This window comes from Equus przewalskii, unplaced genomic scaffold, assembly GCF_037783145.1.
Source record: "Equus przewalskii isolate Varuska unplaced genomic scaffold, EquPr2 ChrUn-13, whole genome shotgun sequence".
Lineage (NCBI taxonomy): Eukaryota > Metazoa > Chordata > Mammalia > Perissodactyla > Equidae > Equus > Equus przewalskii.
In genome coordinates, this window is record NW_027228750.1 from 7,129,568 (window position 1) to 7,151,060 (window position 21,493).

Sequence of the window (21,493 nt, forward strand, 5' to 3'; positions counted from 1 at the left end):
TAGAATGTGCCCCCCTGCGGGTGACCCCAGATGTTGGTGAGCCGGGATACCCCTGACTTGGTACTTTGACCTGGGTGCCAGCCAGGGTCAGGGGAAATGGCAGGGTTGCCCCAGGAAGGGCTGGGGTGGAGCCACATGTTTGCAAGCTGAGGGATCATGCTCCAGGGAGCTGACTCACTGCTCCTCTGGGAATGTCTGAAGACAGGTTTCAGGTTTGGGGCTGCATCCACATTGGCAACGGAAATGGGTGGGGTAGTCACAGGCCTACCCATTTACATGGTGGTGTCCACAGCTCACCCCACATTGTGCTGCTCAGATATGCTAACATCCTCTCTCTCTTTATGACGCAGCATATTTCACTGATGTGGATTTTCAGCAAGTGGATTAGAACTCACTTATTGATCTACACCACACTAGAAAGATCCAAGTTTGTAAATCTGTTTCCATAAATATTGGATCTCTCCCCCATCATGCCCTCAAAATTTCTGCTCTAACCAGACCCACAGCCCATAGGAAGTTTCCAGATTTGAAAAGCCATGAAAATACATCTGGGATTAAAACTCTGAGTGTGGGAGTAAGACCCTCCAATGAACTTGCATCGTGTCTGATAATCTCAAAGCCCTGGGCCCATGAAGGAAGGCAGATTGCAATGGGGCAAGAGAGTGGATACTCTTGGGCTCAGACTCTCTTTGGTCTGGGATACTCTCAAGAGTCCGGAGCTTCAGCCACATCTTGGGACATGGTGTGACCCTGAAGGCTTGGGCAGACTCTTGACTAGAACTGTCCAGGGGATGGGGCAAGTCTGGAGGAAACAGCTGTGAGTAAGCACCTGAATGGTTGGGAGCAATAGCCCAGGTGAGCAGTCAGCATGGGCAAGGGAGGAGGCAGGTCTGATGACAGGCATCCTGACAGGTGGGTCTCAGCAGACAGACAAGGAACCTGGCTCCTGTGATTCTTGGAGGCCAGACAAGCATGTGGCTGTCGTCAAGTACATTGTGCCACATTGTTTCTTACGGCATTTATTTATTTATAACACTCTGTGATCTCAGAAGCAATCTCATGTAGCCTTATTTAGATGTTACTAAAATCAGTCTGGAGCTTTCGATCATTAATGTAAAATGTGCAAGATGAACAATATAGACTAGGACTACAAAACCACTATAGATATATTGAGCCAGAACTCTATCTACTCTTGCAAGCTTTTAATTCTTATATATAATTCACACTTAGAGAAAAGTGGTTATCATTTTGCCCCATTTGCTTGCTTATGCTTCAGGTGCTTCTGAAGCAGGGACCAGCCTGTAGCCATCAGGCTTGGGGAAGGGTTGCCGGCCCTAAGGGGACACGCAACCACGGGCAAAGTGGTCCTGGAGAGACGGCGGACAGAGCTGGTCACAAAGCAGCAGAGAATGTGCTGAACTGTCCACGAGGGACAATTTTCCAGAGGGATGGGACTACTTAAGCCCAGTTGGGCCACTTCTAGTTCTGCCAACTTGCGTAATGGGTGAACTGCTGAATCTCTCAGAGCCACTGTTTCTTCTTTAGTAAATGGGGAGATTAATGTCTACTTCAGCAGGTTTCTTGTGAGAATGCAATGAACTGATGTGTGTGAAGTATCTTACAGAACCTGGTGCATAGTTAGTGCTCAATAAACGGTAAACATTAATAATGATGATGATGATGATTCAAATAATAAAAAGAACACCTCCTGAGGTTGAGATGGGAGCCAGAGGCCTGGCCCAACTTGACGTGGCAGTTGAGGCCAGCTGGTGGGGCTGCAGTAGTTGGGAGGGAGCACACAGCTCTGCATTCCGGGCAGGACTCATGCTTCCCTGGGCATCCTGGGGTGACTGCTGGTGTGGGGAGGACCATGTGAGGAATTTCTCTGCATGAGAAACCAAGTTCCTCTGGCCAAACTCCAGGGCTTGGGGATCTTGGGTAAGGGAAGATTGAAACTGACAGCTATAGAATGCCCCTCCCTTGGCCTGAGGAAGGATGAATGGAATATTTGAGATGCTGGAAGCCCTCCTACATGGTAAGTTCAAAGAACAGAAAGTGTCTCGCTTCTCTGAGGATTCCAGACAGACTTTGCAAAAATGTAATTAAGTTCCAAGTCCCTGGAAATCAATCATGCTCCCAGGAACTAATACCTTGGCTTGTTGATTAGAAGTGAGGGGAGCCAGGGGCAATTACTCTCTCGTGAAGGGAAGTCTTTGCTCAGAGATCCAAGTGCTCAGAGAGCCAAGGCCAGGGAGCTGGGGGCTGGGGAGGGGGTATGAGTGGTGAAGCAGCCGCTGGGAGCTGCAGCTAATTACACATGACCTGTTTCTTTGGGCTGAAATTCTCCGTTGGCTGCAAAGTCCACTTCCTGATCTATACTTGAGTCTTAGGGGCTTCTCTTTGCATTGGAGGAAACTGTGTAGAAACAATTCCTGGATCCCAGGACTCAATGAGGCCATCGGTCATTGTTTAGTCCCTTTCCCTACTGCCAGCCAGAGTGAGAGTCAGTGGGGAGAAAGGACAGCCTGCCAGTTAGCCAGCCATACAGAGAGGGCCGTAGGTGCCCAGCCCAGCCCTGGGTACTGGGCATGTTACCTGCCCCCAGATCTTAATGGACTTCCCTCCAGAAGGAGGTAACTCTGAACGGGAAGTCAAAAGCCCTGGGGTCCAGCCAGAGCTCTGCCTCTAACCAGCCACGTGACTGGAATGGCTGGCCCTCTGGCTTTAGTTGTAGAATGAAAGAGTTGGACAGTGCAATCGGTAAGGTCTCTCCAACTCAGACACCCCTCTCTCCCATTCTTTGCTGCATAGGAGGGAATGGAGGGCAGCCTGATGGTGGAGAGTCAGGGTGAACGCAGAGAGACGTGGAGGAGACAGAGCACAATGAGACGGGTTAGACGCGGTAGGGATGGTGGCTGGAGGGTCGAGGGTGTGCAGACTCAGAAAATAGTCTGCTGACAAAGCGATGCTGGCTCTGCAGCGGAGGATCTTGGAGGGCCGAGGGCACAGCGTGGGGAAGGGACTTGATTCAGCCCAGCATAGATTTCTCTCAAACTAGACAACCAGGCGCGACTTGTTTCAGAACCAGCCCGAGCTCTCTCTGCCTGGTCTCCAGGGATCCCCACAGGATATGGGTGTGCTGAGGGAAGTGAGGATGGAGAAAAGGAGATGAGAGCAGTCAGAACTCTTTTAGAAGCAGTTGCCTCAGTGTCGTTATTCCGTTGAGGTCAGGGCTGCTCCAAGGGGGCACCACACCTGAAGCCCCCTGCGTGCTGGTGAGTGGCCAGCGGCAAGACAGCCCGAGGCAAAGAGGGGCTGAGGGACTGAGGGTTGGAGGTGGAGCTAGGCAGAGGCTCAAGGATATGGCTGAGCACCCAGTGTCAGTGGAGCATCTGACCCAAGGCATCGTGGGCCAAGGCCTTCTGTGCTGGGGGGCCTGGGAAGTGGGAGGGAATGGCAGGGTGTGTGTGAAAGCACCTGGAGACACTTCAAAGCCCTTGCTGTACAAACGTAAGAAGAAAATGATTACTGTCACCTTCGTGGCTGTCATTACCGATCTTGGCCTCCTGAGCCCTGTCTCTCTGTCGAGCTGGTTGGCCCCGCCCCACCAGGCAAGACGCAGAAGGCGGCAGCCCCCACGTCTGGCAGTTTGCTTTCTGGGGTTTATTACAAAACTTTGGGCCAGAAATTCCTCCCTTCATGGATCAAGCAACGGAGCTCGTCCTACTGAAGCTGGGGCTTTGGAATCATAGGACTTCGGTTTGAATCCCAGATCACCCAGTTTTTAGCTGAGGGGTTTGAGACAGTGTCTTTACAGTTGGAGACTCATTCCCTCATCTGTAAAATGGAGACCACAATACTACCTTCCTCCTAAAGCTTGTGAGGATTAAATGAGATCACCCGTGTGAAGAGCTTAGCATGGAACCTGATTCATAAGGAGTTGTTACTACTATCAATATTACTATTATCATTATTAGTTCCTGGCAGAACCAGACCTAGAATCCAGACCCTCTTACTCTAGGGTAAGTATTATCTTGAAACTTCAGCTTGACCTGACTGAGTTATTTTGGGTTCCTTGACATGTTTCAGGCTCCTCAGAGGCGGGGGGATGGCTGAGGTGAACTCTGGAACTTTGGGCTCCGTAATAGTTCTCCTGGCGTGTGCACTCTCCGTGTCTACCTTGGTGGTTCTGTACTGGCTGGATCCATGCCGCTCTTCTCAGACTCATATCCAAAATGGCTGAAGGTCCTCTGACGTCCCCTTTCCCAAACGGCGGCAGCTTGAGAAGAGGAGCCCCTGGCCCCACTCTTCCCTCCTGGCACCCCTGGGCTTCTCTCCTGACCTGGTGTTGGTGCTGAACCACTGAGGGCTGTTTGCTTTCCCAAGCTCAGCTACCCATGGCCAACTTTCCTTGAATCGTAATCACTCTACCCCATTGGGCAGGAGAGCTAAGATTGGACGGTGGGCCTGTTTGCTCACAGAGGAGCTGACGGCTGTCCTGGGCTCTCCCCCAGGGCCTGCCACAGCTTCAGCTGCCTGCTGCCCTGAAGCCTGGCTCGTCCCCACTCCAGGGACTGTCCACCGCCCCTGAGGTCCTTCAGGGAATTTCACAAGATGCTATTGAGCGCCAGCTTACTGTTATTAACCCCAATTTACAGAAGAAGAAACTGAGGCTGGGAGAGGTCAAATAAGGTGCTCAAGGTGACATGTAGTAGGAGCCCCAGCCAGAATTTGAACTTGGGGAGTCTGACCTGAGAGCCTATGGGCTTCCTCACCTCTCCCCGGTCTGTGTGCAGAAAGCACAAAAATCCCACAGTCTTCCTTCTCGCTCTCTTCCTTCTTCATCCTCCCACATTGTCTTTTTGTTTATAAATACCATCCGGGCAGCTCCCCATTGCAGGGCATGGTGCTGAAACCTCAGTTGTTTGGCAATTCACAGAAGGTTATAGATGCCCTAGCTCTCCGGCTATGCCCTGAAGACAATTAAATGCAGAACTCTAAAAAGGTTGAGGGAAAATAATCTGCATTACGTAACCAAATAGGAATCATCTGTGGTATCTGTTGTTTTCGGATTATCTGTAAGTGTGGATAATCAAGAGTTGGCCATATTTTATGCACAACTTAATCTGCAGCTTCTGAACAACTTCTGCGGTACAATTTTGGACAACAAATTAGTTTCAGATGAGGGACTCTTGCTCCTCCTTGAAAAACATTTTTCATTTTAAATTATCCTCGCTGCCAGCCATCAGGGCTGACAAGAAAGCAGAGAGTTAAGCTGTTGATGCAAATCTTGGCTCTCGGCTGTCCCTCATTGGCTCATCACGGATTCTGTTTGTATCTTCCCCTTCAGGGGACGTCCTGAGCTGGGAGGAGGAGCTGGTCCAGCTTCATGGCGGGCTTCAAAGCTTTGCGTGAGCTCTCCTTTCATCCTCCCGGAGGCCTTTGCTCCTTTGAGGAGTCCTCAGGCAATTCTGGAAATAGGGCCAGCTCAAAGGGTCCTCCGAGCAGTTGGGATTGAACCAGCTTCTCCAGGCAGAGCTCCTGGCATGAGGCCACACCAGGTGGGCACGGCTACTGCAGCCGTCCCTGTGCTCGGGCAGCCAGTGGGAAATCAGGACCTTTCTCCAGGGAAGAAGAAAGTGGAAGGTGCAATGGCAGCCACGACAAAGCAGGCTAGGTGGTAGTGCCCGGTAGACCTCGTCTGATTTAATTAATCTCTGTGACAACTCCTGGAAGTGGGTACAATGCCTTCTGTGTTACAGATGAGGAAACTGAGGCTTGGGGAGGTTGCACAGCTCACAAGTGGTCTTCTCGGGATTTGAACTCTGACCCTATGCCAGAATTGTTGTTCTTCCAGGTGTCGTGGGCTCCCATGTGTCTGCGCCTGCCATTTGGTCTCCATTTGGGAGGACTCCCTTCAAATCTAGCTCCGGGCAAAATTGCAATTCCTCCTTTTCTGAATTGGGCTCCCATAAGCACTTCTACATCTTGAGTGGCAGGTGCCTCTCAGCTCCCTAGAAGGGAAGAAAATCATATCAGAAATGCTGTAGAACCATCTTCAAAAGAAGATGAAACGGGCTGTGTAACTTTGAAGCATGAAGTTGTGGTTCTGTCTGTTTTGCAATAGTACAAAAGAGTCACGCAATTTTTGTCAAGTTAGAAAATACAAAGAAGAAAGAGTGCTTTGGTGTCACTTGGCTGATACCTTTCAGTACCAGCATATCTACTCTGTTGGCAGTCTGCCCTTCTGCCCACGTGAATTTGTTCTTTCATAATAGGAAATCATAGCAATAGCAGACGTGCATAGCACTTCCAAGTGCCAGGAACTGGTCTAAGGGCTTTTGCTTCATAACTTACTTGCTTCACAACTTATTTAGTCTGTATAATAAATCTATGAGGTGGGTACTATTATCATCCCCAATTTACAGATAAAGAGCGTGAAGCACAGAGTAGTTAAGTAACTTATTCCAGGTCACACAGCAAGAAAGTGGCAGAAGTGGGATTTGAACTTGAGCAGTCTGGTTCCAGAGCCTGTGCCCTTAACAACAGCCACATAGATTCGTGTGCAGCTTTGTATCTCTGGGTGTAGAAATTTCTTGCTCTCCTTCAGTGGTGTACCCTATTGGGTGTGACCCTTCAGCTGTGGTCTCTTGCTTGGCTCTCTGGGCCTCTGGGAATCATGGCTCGTCCGCGCTTAGCCTTTCTGTCTGGGGGCAGCTCTTATGGTACTGGAGCTGTGTGGCACCAGGGGCCTTGCTTTACCTTCTCCCTGCACGCAGCCCAGCGCTGCACGTCTGCGTGTTTCCAAGAACCTTGCACGTTTGCTCCCGCACTCAGGAGGAGCATTTGCTTGCTTGATAAATGCCCATTGGCAGTACACCCTGTGCTGGCACTGGCCTAGATGCTGAGAAGCGTGGAAGCAACACAAAGCCCATTGGGGAGCTCTCTCTGCTCCGCCCTCCGCCCCACTCCATCCTGACCCAGAGGGCAAGGACAATGGAAGACCCAGGGCAGCCTTGAAAGGAAAGACGTCACCCCAGGGCACACTGGGAGGGGTTTGGGGAGGGGAGAGCAGCCCTGGCCTTTGGCTGCAGAGAGGGCCGAGTGCTAAGGATGCCCAGGCAGCATGGCCCCAGGTAATGATCCTCAGGTCCCTGCAACCTCAGTTCTGACTAGAGTGGATGTTCCTGGAGAGTGGGCTCCAAGTCTGAACCTTCTCTGGGGGCCCCACTGTGCCTGGCACAGAGTAGACCTTTAGTAACTGGGTTTAGGATGAGCCGCGAAGCTGCCCCTTTCATTGTTTCGTGTTGGTGACAAGGATGATTTCCCAGCGGGCCTTGGGGCCTGTATCAGCCAGGGTCCCCTACAGAAATGAACTCATCCCAGGTGGTTCCAGTGAAGAGACCTGAACGAAGGGATGATTTGCAGAGGCGTGGACAGGGTTAAAGGAAGAAACATGGAATGGTGAGGCATCTAGGAACTGGCCACACCAGCTCTGAGGTTGGAGAGACAAGGAGAAGGGAACGATGCCCCCAGAGGAACTGTATAAAGGGGCCACCCTGCAGGAGCTCCAGTCATGGAGGGTTAGAGCCAGACGTGGCCTTGAAGCAGGCAGGGTGCAGGGGAGAAATGCCCTGAACTTTCCTCCCAGCCTTGAGATCTGCAAGTGCCTCCCATTGGCACACCCTACCGGAAGCAGCAAGAAAGCCTGGGTGACAGCGTCTCCTGGAGCCAACCTTCTCGGGAACAGAGGGGCGGAGAACAGATGGGATACTGACACGGATGTAACATAAGCAGGGTATGGCCTTCCTGTCCCTCCTGCCCAACCCCACTGCCAAGGGGCCTTCAGCTTCTCCTTGAAGGAGCGTGATTCTAGGCGTAGCCAGAGCCTGGGGCTCGCTCCGATGTGGGGACTCTCTCTCTCTCTGTCTCTATCTGTCTTTCCCTCCTCCTCACTCCTCCCTCATCATTTCTCTCTTTCTCCATTTAGACTCCAAATTTTAGAGGCCCCGGTTGTCCTGCCTGATTCTAGGCATCTGGCACTGCATCTCTCTTCTCCTTCCCAGCCTTCCCCTCCTCCCTTCCAACCTACCAGAAACACCGTATCAGCTGAGCCAGCTGGGCCAGCCCAGAGCCACAGATTAGCTTAGCCCTGGTTGAGCCCAGAGCCAGTGGCTTCTCCTGAGCCCAGGTGGGAAGCTGCTCAAGCCAGGGTGTGTGTCTTTGGGGGATGAGTGTGTGGCCTGGGCGGCCAGGCTCTGTGGCTCGGTTTCCCACTCTTCCAAAGCAAGGCCACAGAGCTTCCATGGGAAGCAAGGAGCCCCAGTGCTGCTCAGCACCGCCGCTCCCGGCCCCTCCCCTGTAGGAGCAGGAACACAGGCGGTCCTATATGTCTACGGAGTTTGCTCAAAGAGACTTTGTTGAGGGTCGAGGAGGGGTGAGAGTGGAACCAAGGCCTATATATCTCTGTAGCCCGACAAGTGGAGTGAAGGACCCCTGTTTTCCAGGGACCAGCTCAGCAGGCTTTCAATTGCTTTATTCATTCATTCAGTAAAGGTTTTGGGGCACCTACTATGTGCCTGGCACTGTGCCCGGCCCTGAGAATTCAGAGATGGCTGTTGCTCATGCCTGGCAATGCCCCCTTCTAGTGCCTGTGGGTACATTTTGCCAACCTGACCTCATTCCAATGTGTCCCATGCTGGCTTTTCTGACATCAGGTGATGGGACTCGGTTTGCAGTCAGCTAGATTTTGTGCCTGTGAGCAAACAGGGAAGGGGGCTGTGTCCTGGAAATTCTGTGACTTTGGACAGGCCACCTAGCTCCTCTCTCTAGCTTCTCTACCTGTGTGGAAGATATACCCAGCAACCCTCCCCTTGAGGAATTATAGCTTTCCCAGCCCACGGGGTCCCCACAGGGCTGTCCTTCATGCTACCCTGCCTCCTACCATTGGCACATGACACAGCTGGCCAATCAGAGTCCCCATCCGTCCTGTGCGGTGATTTCTCTAGCTTTGGGCCCGGAACCCAACAAGTATCAGTGGCTTTTCCCTGATTGTTCCCCTTCCCCCCAAATCTTCCCTTTTTAGCCTTCTCCATCTCAGATGATGACGATTCCATCATTCCTGTTGTCAGGCAGGAAATCTTGGAGTCATTCTTGACACTTTTCTGTCAGCTCACATAGGATCCATCAGGAAGTCATGTTGGCTTCCTTTCAAAATAGAGCCCAAATCGTGTCACTGCTTCCATTCTAGCTGAAGCCCCATCGTCTCTCCCCATGTGATTGCAGTAGTCTCCTGATTGGTCTCCTCGTTTCAATTCATGCCCCCTGCAGTCAGTTCTCAACACAGCGGCCAGAGTGAGCCCTTTAAAATGTAAGTCAGATCATGTCATTTTTTTGCCCCAAACCCTGCAGTGACAACCCATTCCTCTGTTTCTACAAGGCCATGCACTAAAAATGTCCCTTCGCCCGTTCTTTCCCTGACCCTATTATCTCTACGTCTCCCTTTCCGACTCTGCCCTAGTCACGCTCGTTCCTTCTCTGATCATCCATCATGCCAGGCATACTCCCACCTCATGGTCTTTGCACAGGCTGTTCCCTTTGCCTAAAATGCTCTTCCTTCGGTTACCTGCTTTGCTCCCTCTCTTGCCTTCTTCAGATCTCTGCTCAAATGCCGCTTTCTCAGTGAGGCCTTCTCTGCCCTCTTCCTCCAATCTAGTGACATACCACCTGGCGCTCCTCTCCTATTCTCTGTTTTATTTTCTCTGTAATTTTCACCATACAACCTACTGTGTACTTTACCTACTTATCTTGTTTTTTTTTGTCTTCCCCACGCTGCCTCCAATAGAGTGTCTATTCCATAAGGTATGAGATTTACATTTGTTTTGTTTATGGCTGTATCCCTGGGCCTGACCATAAATAGGTGCTCCCTAAATCCTTGTTGAATGAGCAAAGGGACTTGACTATTGGCCCTGCGAGAGGGGGTCTCTCCCCCTTCTGCACGATTGGCCCTCAGAGTGCAGGCTGGGGGCTCATGGGGCTGTTCTCTCTCCCACCAGGTGGGGAGAACCTCCCTGAAAGTGTAGCCCCCAGACAGAAGGACAGAGATGGAGGCACTGAGTCCTGGAGGCATTGTTTGAGTCCTTGGAGGCAGCTACGTCTCCAATGGGCCCAGCCACTCCTCCCCAGGCCTTTCAGTACCCCCAGAACCTCCTCTTTGGCTTATCTGGCTTGAGATAGGGTTGATCACTTGCAAGAGAATGAGCCCTGGACAGGAAAGTCCACTGTCAGGGACTGTGATGATTCACCCAGTTGACAGAGTTGAGCCACTCGGAAGGGGAAACTGGGCTGATACGGGTTCTGCTGAGTTCTCTCACCCCAGAAGGCAGGGCAGAGACCTCTGACTGTGAGAGACACCTTCTCAGAGCAGGAGCTGGATTTGCCCTGCTCTGCCCTTTGCACATCTACTGAGGGCAGACCTTCTCCACCTGCGACTGAGGGCCACATGGGAGAGACAAGGAAGACTGATTGTCCCCATGTGATCTGGCCCCTTGAGTCTTCTCAGATCCCTGCGAGTGGCAACAAGAAGGGATGCCCTGGGCACTTGAAGGGGCTTTGACCGTGGTGTCTGAAATCCTAGACCAGATCATGGCTCTGTCATTTACCAGCTGCATGACCATGGGCAAGTCACCACACCCCCATCGGCCTCCATTTCCTCATCTGTGAAGTGAGAAGGTTGAAGTCAGTTACTCCCAAAGTTCCTGTCCGCATGATGTTCAATGGAGGTGGTGGGCATCATGGTGAAGTCTGCAGGCTCCGGGCTCGGGCTGCCCGAGGCCAGTTCTGCCTCTTCCCAGGTGCTCAGTCTCGGAGCCTCAGTTTCCCCACAGCAATACCCGCTTCATGGGTGGTTGTGAGAATCAGGAGTAGAACACACAGAGGGCTCAGAAGCGTGCTAGGCACATATTAAGTCCTCAAAAATATTAGCTATTACGTTACTTTTATTTACCATTATTACTATCATTGAAAGGATTTTTCCTGGATCCTGGAGTGACTTCTGCTCCCATCTCTAAGGGTGAGCTCCTTAGGGCAGGATGCTCCCCAGGTTTGCAGCTACCCAATCTGTACATGAGCAGGGACCATTCTCTGCCCCTCCCTGCAGTGACTGGAGGCCCCAAGGGCTGGAGTCAGCATCCCCTTCTCCTTGCTGGAGGCTGGGGCTGACACCACTCACTTTATTTGAAGAATTTCCATCGCACTTTCAGCATATTTTGCTTGGGCTAGCTTATTTACGCCAACCATACATCTTATCACTGTCATAAATTTTTATTCCTATGGACATGTCTAAACTTATGGGTTGAAATAAAGTAATTTATGTGCTCTTTAGTATGCAGATTGGGTTAATCTGCTTCTGTAAATTCTCCACCAGGCCTGTGCAGCTGCCCTGTCCCTCCAGGACCTCAACCTGATTCCAATATCATGCTCTATTGTGCGTGGGGCAGTGCCAGATGCTTGGGTCACAAGCCACCCCCAGACAGCTGAGCACCTCACCACTTGTGCCTGCAGCCTGTGCAGCGCACAGTGTCCCCCGGCAGAGGCCTTGGCCCCCAGGTGTCACTCCCACAGACCCTCCATCTGCTGGTTGAGAAGCCACTGGGAACCAGGTGAGCTCTTTTCTGTCTGAGGCTGCATCCTGAGATAAGGCTTTCAGGGCCGGTGAGTCCAGGGAGCAGTGGACCCGGGAAGCACCAGCGGGTACAGGGGAGGAAGCTGATGCAAGGTGTTACTGAGCAGGTCACCACGGCGGGCAAGCGGGCCCAGTCCACCGGGGCCTCAGAGATGGCTTTGAATGTGGCTCAAACTTACCCACTGAAGGGGGACCAAGGGGGGTACCGATTCCCTAACTCCCTGCTGGTTGGCTGATGTGGGCGGGGCACTGTGCTCAAAGCCTCTCTTCTGTTTTCAGTCCTGGTTCTCCGTCGCTTCACCTAGGTCTCACCTCCATTTCATCCCTCAGGGCGGTCCTTCCTAACCACCCTATTTGAAACGACAGCCTCCCATTCTCTAGCTCCCTCCCCTAGTTATTTTCCTTTATAGCACTTATCACTACCTAATATATTATGTATCTGGGTTTTCTCTTGTCTGAATCATTTCAGTGTGGGAAAAGACAGTAAACAAACAAATATTTAATGTATCAGGCAGTCATCAGTATGACAGAGAAAATTAAAGCAGAGGAAGAAAACTTAGGAATGTCATATGGGGTTGGGTTTCCATTTCATGTGGGGTGGTGTTTGTCACAGTGGTCCTCTCTGATAAGATGTCATTGAGCTGAGAGAGGTGAAGGAGTGAGCCACGAGGGAGAGCTTTCCAGGCAGATGGAACAGCAGGTACGAAGATCCTGAGGCAGAAGCATTTTTGGCTTATTCAAGGCCAACATTGTGGGAGCTCAGTGCTTGAAGGAGAATAGGTCAGAGAGGGAGTCGGGAGGTCTGACATGTAAGACCCTGAAATCTTGGTAAGGACTTAGGAGTTTACTCTGTGTATTAATCAGTGCTCTCCAGAGAAATAGAGCCAACAGGATGTTAATACATATATATTATAAGGAATTAGCTCATATAATTATGCAGGCTGAGAAGTCTCAAGATCTGCCATTAGCAAACCTGGAGACCCAGGTGTAAGTTCTGGTCTGCTAGCAACAAGCTTGAGATCCAGGAAGAGCCAATGTTTCAGTTTGAATCCAAAGGTAGGAAAAGACTGATGTCCCAGTTCCACCAGTTAAGCAGGAAGAGTACTCCCTTGTTTGAGTGAGGGTCAATGTTTTTGTTCTATTCAGGCCTTCAACAAATTGGATGAGGCCCACTGACATTAGGGAGGGCAGCCTGCTTTGATGTCTACTGATTCAAATGTTAATCTCATCCAGAAACACCCTCACAGACACACCCAAGATAATGTTTACCAAACATCTGGGCTTTCCTGGCCTAGTCAAGTTGACTGATGGGGAGATATTGAAGTTTTAGAGGGATATGATCTGACATGTTTTCAAAAGATCACTCTAGCTGCTGTGTGGAGAGAAGTCTGCAAGGGGCAAGGGTGAGTCAGGGAGAAAATTTAAGAGGCTATTGCAATAATCTAAGCAAGAGATGGTGGTAGCTTGGACCGTGGTGATAATGGGTGGAGGTGGTGAGAAATGGCTGGATTCTTGGTATATTTTGAAGGGAATGCCCACAGGACTCATTGATAGGTTGGAATGCGGGATGTGACCATAGGCATCAAGGATGATCCCTTGGTTTTGGGCATGAGCTGTTGGAAGATAGAGTTTTCATTAATTGAGATGAGGAAGACTGCTGGAACAGCTGGTTTGATCAGTATAAATTAGGTGTTAGGTTTTGGACATGTCAAGTTCAAGATGTCTATTTACTTCTAAGCAGAACTATGGAGCAGACCATTGGATATATTCCACTGGAATTTAGGAGCGCAGTTTTGTTCCGCTTGGTGCTCAATAAATACTTCTACGACTGGTCAGATTTCTCCCATGAGACTGCAACAGCCTTCTGTATATCACTAATTTCTGTGGTCTAGAGAGCCCACTTTGAGCAGCTCTTTTGTCAAGCCCCCAGGAAAATTCTGAAGTCTTAGGCAGAAATGTTTTAAAAATACCACCAATTAGATGGAAAGCTTTATGCAAAAAGACATTTGACACAGTATTATGTTTAATAGTTGTAATTTAGAAGCAACCAATGGAATATTATGCAGCTAGAATAGATGATTTTGTAGACAGTACAGTAACTTGGAAAAATGCTTATGAGAGTTGGTTAAGTAAAAAAAAGCAGAATGCCAAATCGTGTCTACATAATGAGTGCAACTATATAAAATTATGCATGCATAGAAATAAAGCACTGTAGGGGAACAAAGAAAAATGAAAGCAGCTGATGTGTTAGTTTAATAGGATAGTAGACGATGCTTCTTTCTCTTGAATTATTTCTTTATTGTTGCAGTAAGTAACGGAAATAAAGAAATGGCAGTGTTGCTCCAAGCACACAGCCAGACTCCCCGCCTCCCTGGGAGAGGTCTTCAGGCTTCTTTCTCTTATCATCTCTGTGACGCTGGGATCAACCTCTGGACTTACTGGGGAATCTCTTGTTTGCCTATTAAGTGCCTAACGTATGCCAGCACAATGCTAACCACTGGAGTAGGGGGCATAGAAATCTGTCATTGCTCTACAGGAGCTCACTGTAGAGGGCAAGATTGACACATGAGCAAACATTACAATAATTGTAAGACAAGGTCATGAGTGTGATAATAGGAGTATGAGCAAAGTTCTGTGTAATCTCAGATAAATTTTCTCTAAGGGAATCTGGGAAGGTAGAAAAGAGGAGGTGGTATTTGATCTTGGTCTTGAAGGATAAGTGGGAACTCACCAGGTAGAAAAGGGATGGAAGTAGGGTGGGGTGGGGAGGATCAGGCATTCCAAACAGAGTGTGTAAGGGCTAAGAGGTATTAAAGGCGTGGAGTGTTTAGGAAATGGCAAATCATTAGGTTTGGATGGAATATATCCATTTATTAATTTACTCTACAAGTGATTATTGAGTATTTGTTGTGTCTCAGACATTGGACTAGATACTGGGGGCAACAAGAATTATCAGCCTTGTCTATGCCTTGAATACTGATCATAATAATAGCAGATTTATTGAGTGCTTAATATGCATTAGCTCGTGTGTTCCTCCTAACAGTCATGTGAGAAGGTACCGCTCTTATTTCCACTTACAAATGATGACATTAAAACTTAGAGAGGTTCAAGGACTTGTCCACAGCCTCACATTTATCATTCAGTGGAGCTCCCGGAGCTTAGAGTCTAGTGGAGGGAACAAACAAGAGACAGATGATTACAAATCAGGGTGATAAGTCTAAGATGGAAGTAAGGGAGCTCAGAGGAGGGACCTAGATATAGTCGAGGTAGACTTTTTGGAGAAGGTGATTTCAGCTGAGCCCAGGATGAGCAGGCGTTAGATATGGAAAGTGGAGGTGTGGGGAAGAGCAAGAGGGCCTTTACGGTGGTGATGAATGGTAGAGCTGGTGGGGCTGGTTGGGGCCAGTTTATGAAAAGCCCTTGAACGTCCTGCTAGGGAGTTGAGGCTTTATTCTGTAAGCAATGGTGAACTAACAAGATTTTTTGTTCTCTTTTTAATCAGGAGGCTGAGTCACTTGGGCAATGATTCAGCCACACCCACCATGAACTCTCAATGACTCGAGGAGAAGAATGGCATGGATAATCTAGAAAGAATGGACAGTGGGAAAGAACTCCAGCGCTCTCATGGAGTGCATGGATCATGATTTGCTGCACTGGGGGAGCCGCTGGTTTGATTCATTCATTATAGTCTCGTCTCTGGCTGATACTAAATCTACTTGTTCCTGAGAGCACCTGCGGCCATCATGACAGGCTCAGTATCACAGGGCCTAGTGAAAGAAAGTCCCTCTGGCCAAGGGCAACAGAATAAAAACGTAACTGAGTCCCAGATATGCTAGTGTTTTCCACCATTGCATCTCTAAGATATCAACAGGACCTGGAAAGATGAGAGTGAGTTCACTGTCCCCCCATGGGCTGAGGTTGCTGGAATGCTGGAACAGAGAGAAACTGGGAGGTTTTAGCATGCTCTGGCTTCAGAATGAAGGGAGCAGAGTGACGAATGCTGCAAGCTGCATGGAGCGGCCAATTGAAAAAGCTATCAAAGTCAGAACAGCACTGGAAGCGTTGACCCTGAAGATGCATGCCTGGAGAGAGGATTTTTTTCTCTTTTTTTGCACTTTTTATGGCAGTAATGCAGGGACATTCTGTGAGTAGAATCCAGGGGGCCATCAAGCCTGCGTTCAGGTAGCTGTGCGGGAAGGGGTTTTGATCCTGTTCTGAGAAAGCTGTCTTGGGGCCCAGGCAGAGAGCACATTACTGTGTTAGAGCCTTGAGTAGTTAAGAGAAAGTTCTTGGTTGAATTGGGAAAGGGACCTGTAAATAGCTGTAAAATCCTGAACTAGCCGTGCCTCCTTTTGTGCTAGATGCAGTCCTGGAGGCAGAGGCGCAGGTGAGGTCAAACCACTTCTGCTGCTAACTTGGGCAAGTCACACCACCTGTCTGCACCTGTCGGTGAGAGGCTTGGGCTAAATGGTATGTCAGCCTCTCCTAGTCTCAGTTGTCTCCCATTTGTGGATGCCATTTCAGGGATAGAGAAATCGGAGACTATTGATAAAGACTGCAAAAGTGCAGATTTGCTCATAACATGGAAACTCTCAGAGAGCTGGTCCCTGTCAGGGAAGGATGGAGTGGTCTGCCCTGGGCGCTAGGAATAAGGAAGAGCATTGTTGATGGAGAATTTTAAAACAATAATGAAACCAAGGAAAAGTCAGTCTGCTTTTTAGGATCACCACGCGTGGACAATTCTAAGCAATGTCAGGAATAAAATACTCCTCCTCACCTGGGTGGACCACTCCCACCATCCCCCTCCTTGGTTTGCCACTGTTTACCTGAACAATTCTCTTTTTATTCAGTGCTCTTTCAATTCCTCTGACTACAAAGGGAGAGAAATTCGCTATGGTGTTAACTCTTTCATTACCACCCCTTAGTGTTGATTTGTCTCCAGTAAAGAAGAGTGATGAGTTACTTTGAGACACAGCAGTGGACCGGAGTGCAACCAAGGAAGCAGGAACAATAAAAATGGAGAGAAAAGAACATGGAGTGAGGTGTGGAATGTGTTGAGTAGTGGCTTAGAAAGTGAAGCCCTGAACACATGGTCTATGGCCAGGATGGGGACAGCTCCCCGAAGGCTCAGGTCAGGCTGGACATGTGGTGCCTAAGAACAGACTGCAGCTGCATCTCCCTTCTGCTTTCTCAGATCCCTGGCACTCTGGAGCTTTCCTTTGCGGCACTGTAGATGCATTTCTTAGAAGTGATCTGCTCTGCACTCCTCATGTCACACCACCCACCATCCTCCTTTGGGTTGGATTTCCTTCTCACTGTGTCCCAGTGTCTAGAATATGAAGGGACTTTGCCACCCCTCAGGGGACTTGCATATCCTGCATTGATGCCTCTCTTCTGTAGGCTTGGTCCCCTTGGTGCCCAACCTTCTGCTTGATGGTGTTGCTTCGGGGTGTGTTCACATTCTCCAAGGAGCCATTCCCGAAAGCAGTAAAAATAACCTGTGCGCGTTCTACAGGGGCTGAGTGGGCTGCTCTGGAGAGGACCATGGGGTCTGTTGGAAAAACATGAGTGTGGTCTGGGGAGGAGGCTGGGGAAGGAATGCAGAATCTAAAGATGGAGATCCTTGCCAAATTAAATAAAAAGGGTTTTTGTTTTTCCAAGCGAGAGCCCAGTTAGAAGCAATTAAATTGACAATCAACTCAACCCAACCCAAACCATGAGGACCGAGTTCTAGTTTCTTACAGATTTATAATTTGCTAAATTTTGTCTTTTAAACACCCACCAGACACATATTCCCTCTTGCACATTTAGTTCCTAATTGTTATCCTAAGATGATTTATTTGTTCTGGCAGGAAGATAAAAGGAAGAGATAGCTCCAGTGGAGTTTATTTCTTTAACCCTTTCTTTTCTGATTATAAAAGCCACGCGTGCTTATTGTAGAAAGTTTAGGAAATGAATATTCCAGATAGAAAGAATTACTTCCTGCAAATCACATCACCAGAGATGACCACTGTCAACCTGCAGCTGTAGTGACAGTGGTGTCACTGGAGAAGTTCTGTTTGCAAGGGCTGGCTCTATTGAGTGCAGGCTTTTCCTGGAGGCCCCTGGCACCAGCGTTCTCTGGACCTGGTGGAAGGGAGGTTTTCCGTTCTTGCTGAGGCCCGGTCCCACCAGCCTGACGGAAGATCCTGGCTCTTCCTTAGTTGGTTCCCTGAAGGTTCTGGGAAATTGTACTTGTTCCCGTTCTCTGGCCTCCGTGCTGCAGTCTCTCGAGCTGTGTCTGTTGGTTTTCTGTTGAAAACCTTCTTCTTGCTTACAGCTGGCAACCTTCACATTCACAACACTCACACACATACAAAATTTCTTCATTTATTAACATGAATTCATTTCAAACTTGTTTTATTCACAGATATCGGTAACACCACAAAATATGGACATTTGTCATTTCTTTGGCTGCTCAGCAAGCAACACCCCCATCCTACTTTTGGGAAGTCCCTCCTTGTGTGCAGACCACTCATTTCTCACAGTGGAAATCGAAGGGGGACATGTCTCTTTCTCCCAGCCCAAAGGCCATTAGGGAGCTGGCCTGCGATCTTGGTTCAGCCAATCAGACATTATCATCTCACAGGGTGAACCTCGAAGGGGCCTTACTGGGTGTCAGGAGCAGTTTGCGCAGTATTTATGGTGGAAGCAGAGACTTTGAGATCTGGCACTTCACCGTGTTGGTTTTGAATATCGCCTGGTTGCAGTGGCCTGTGGCAGCAGAGACTCTGGCCTGCCAGGATAGGTATGAGCAGTAACCTGGATCATTCCTGCCGGCCATCCTGGGTTCTGGACATGTCTTGGAGCCTGGTTCTCCAGCCTCCTGTTGATTCTGTGAGCTATATGATATTCTTCAAAAATATTCATTTTTCTCTTAGCATTAGCCAGACTGCTCATAGTAAAGAACCATTTTTTATACCATTTGATTTTTGTCTTAAAGATTCAAATGCTACTTAGTAACTCACAGCATACTAATTTGAATTTCCATGGTAATTTGTGACCTCTGCTTCCCCAGGCCACATAAGTGGAGAAGAAAGGGAGAGGAACGGAGGAGACAAGAATAGAATCGCAGCAGTCTTCCCTAGCTGCACCCTTAGCTGCAATAGTAGGGAACTCCAGTCCCTCCTTCCAAGAACCTCCACAACATTTCTGGGCTTCTAGCTGCCTGGCACTTAGCCCTGCATCTCCTCCTTTGCCCAACCTAGAGGTTTCTGGGGGCTCTTGTAAGTCTTTCTTCTTCTATCCCCATCTGTCTGTGAGCTGCCTGATTTGCTCCAATCATATTCACTAATCCACTATTCGGGCTGGTTCTTCTCTTTCAAGAGACCTGGCTATTTCAGCTATTGTTCTGGGCCATAATCTGGACCTCAGAAACGGCCAAGCACTCAGTGGTGACCACATGGGCAAATGTCACAATCCTTTTCTGAAGCCTGTCTGCCTATGTCTTTGCTTCTCTGTCACTCCAGTTCTGTCTATCTTCAGGGAGAATGATTTTCAAGTGTCATGATCTTATCTCAAGTCACATCCAATATGATCTGGCAAAGTGCAGGAGAGAGAGAAGACTGAGAGTGGAGGTGATCTGGAACTACGTCTGTCTACTGTGCTGGAGCAAAAGCTGAGTGGACAGACCCACGCAAGCATTGGGAGGAAAGCCAGTCCAGCAGATAGAACACAACACTAAGAGGAGGTGTTGTGGAAAATGGGCCCAGAAAGGTCCTGTCTCAGGCCAGAGTGGGAGGCAAGAATGTGGTTTTTTCCAAGCTCGTAGGTCTTACAAGATCTCTAGGAACCCAGAAGCCAGCAAAGAACAGGAGTCCAGGTGGACAGACAGACAATTAGTGTTTAGACACTCAGCAAAAGTTTGCGGCCAAGAGTGTAGAAATGAATGACTTCAGATTGGGAGTGGGAGGCGTGGCAAGGAACTATGACGAACAGAATTTTTCTCAAACCATCTCTGTATTCTAGATAGTCCAAGCCAAAATAGCCCATGGCTAGGAAAGTTTGGGAATTATGGAATTCTAAATCCCTCTTTTGGAGATTTATGATTCACATTACTATTTTAAAGTTTGGGTCCTATAATTAGAAACAAAACAAAATCTGTTTAGCAGGCGAATAAACGACATTATTTAGGCAGAAGACATTTTCTTTTTTTAAGTTACTTTTTTCAACTTCATAAGCATTTGAAGTGGCAGCCAGCTAAGTCATAAAATTGTTTTTTAAAAAATATGATTATCTTGTAATTCTAAAACAGTATATATAATACATACAAGGGACTTTAAAATAGGAGTAAAATCCATTATGAAATGGAGTATTGCCAATCCTTTTGAAGTCTGCTTGTGGGCCCCTCCTGGTTCACATTCCTTCCTTTACTCCGGATGTAACTCCAACTTGAATTTTATCTTTTTTGTATGTATTCCTAAATAATATATTGTTTAGTTTCACCTGTTTTAACACTGTAGCAATTTTGAATCATTCTCTCTGTAATCTTGGAATTTTTTTTTTTCCATGAAGCGTTATATTGGTGAGATTCACCTATGTTGATGCATTCTATAATTAATTCATTTTAATATTTAATATTCCATTGTATGACTATATCATAAGCTATTTATGCATTTTCCTGTTGAACATTTGGGGATATTTCCTTTTTTTTTTTTGTTATTACAAACCATGCTGTTGTGAACATTCGTGTACTGTCTTCTGTGTGTATGGGTGAGAGTTTCTCTTTGATATCTCCCCCAGTGTGGTCATAGGAGGCACACATATCATTGACTTTACTAGAAACTATTTTTCAGAGTGGTTGCACCATTTACACTCCCAGTGCTATTCACATACTATAAGCAACACATGTTTCTAGAATTTTAATTTTTTTACAACCTGGCGGGTGTGAAATATCTCAGTATGGTTTTTATTTGCGTTTCCTGGATTTGCCACCCTCACCCGTATTCTTCCAGTCTTATCCACATGCATGGCCTGGGAAACAGAGGTTACCAGTGAAATTAAAGTTCATATGATGTGGGTTACTAAATAGCCTTTGTAACTGAAAGATAAAAATACAAATTGCCTAATTCATGGTTCTTGTTATAGTCAACTCTTTCTAACTTCAATGGAAAAGGAATTTCGGGGTGAAATATCAAAGTAAACACAGTACTTACAGGAAGGCTGGAGGACCAGGCTCAGGGAAAGGGCCAGAAGCCAGGAAGACGAGCAGGAAGCACAGAAGGATGCATCCTCACAGGATCTGTCAGATTATGAATCACCACTGTTTACATAGGCCACTGCTGCCAGGGAACATGCACAGATAATACCATTGAATGCTTCTGTCCCTGGAGTTCCAGCAACTCAGTTTCTTCTCTATTTCATGCCAGGGAATTTCAGCATATCAATTTCATTTATTATAAACCATTGTTGAGTCCAGATTCCAGTTAAACAAGCGTATTGGGGTTTTTTTTCCCTTTTGTTTCTCCCCGAAGCCCCCCAGTACATAGCTGTACATTCTGGTTGTAGGCCCTTCTGGTTGTCCTATGTGGGATGCCGCCTCAGCGTGGCTTGATGAGCGGTGCCATGTCCGCGCCCAGGATCCTAACCGGCAAAACCTGGGCCACAGAATCAGAGCTCACGAACTTAACCACTAGGCCACGGGGCCAGCCCCCTACCAAGCACATTGTTAAAGGCATTCCTAACAACTAAAGCTAAGGCGTTAAATACAGAATCTCAGATAAGTGTACCTGTATAGATAAATTCTACCTTATTCAAGGCTATATACTGTCT

At 48.2% G+C, this 21,493-nt stretch overlaps 1 long non-coding RNA gene across 1 annotated transcript in view; it reads left to right on the top strand.

Moving 5' to 3' along the window:
- LOC139081631 (uncharacterized) overlaps nucleotides 1-20,405 on the top strand; it is a 148,737-nt gene extending 128,332 nt beyond the window's left edge. Inside the window, exon 8 of the long non-coding RNA XR_011536785.1 lies at nucleotides 15,186-20,405. This is a non-coding gene — a long non-coding RNA (uncharacterized lncRNA). The remainder of the gene's footprint in view (nucleotides 1-15,185) is intronic.
- Nucleotides 20,406-21,493: the final 1,088 nt, after the last annotated feature.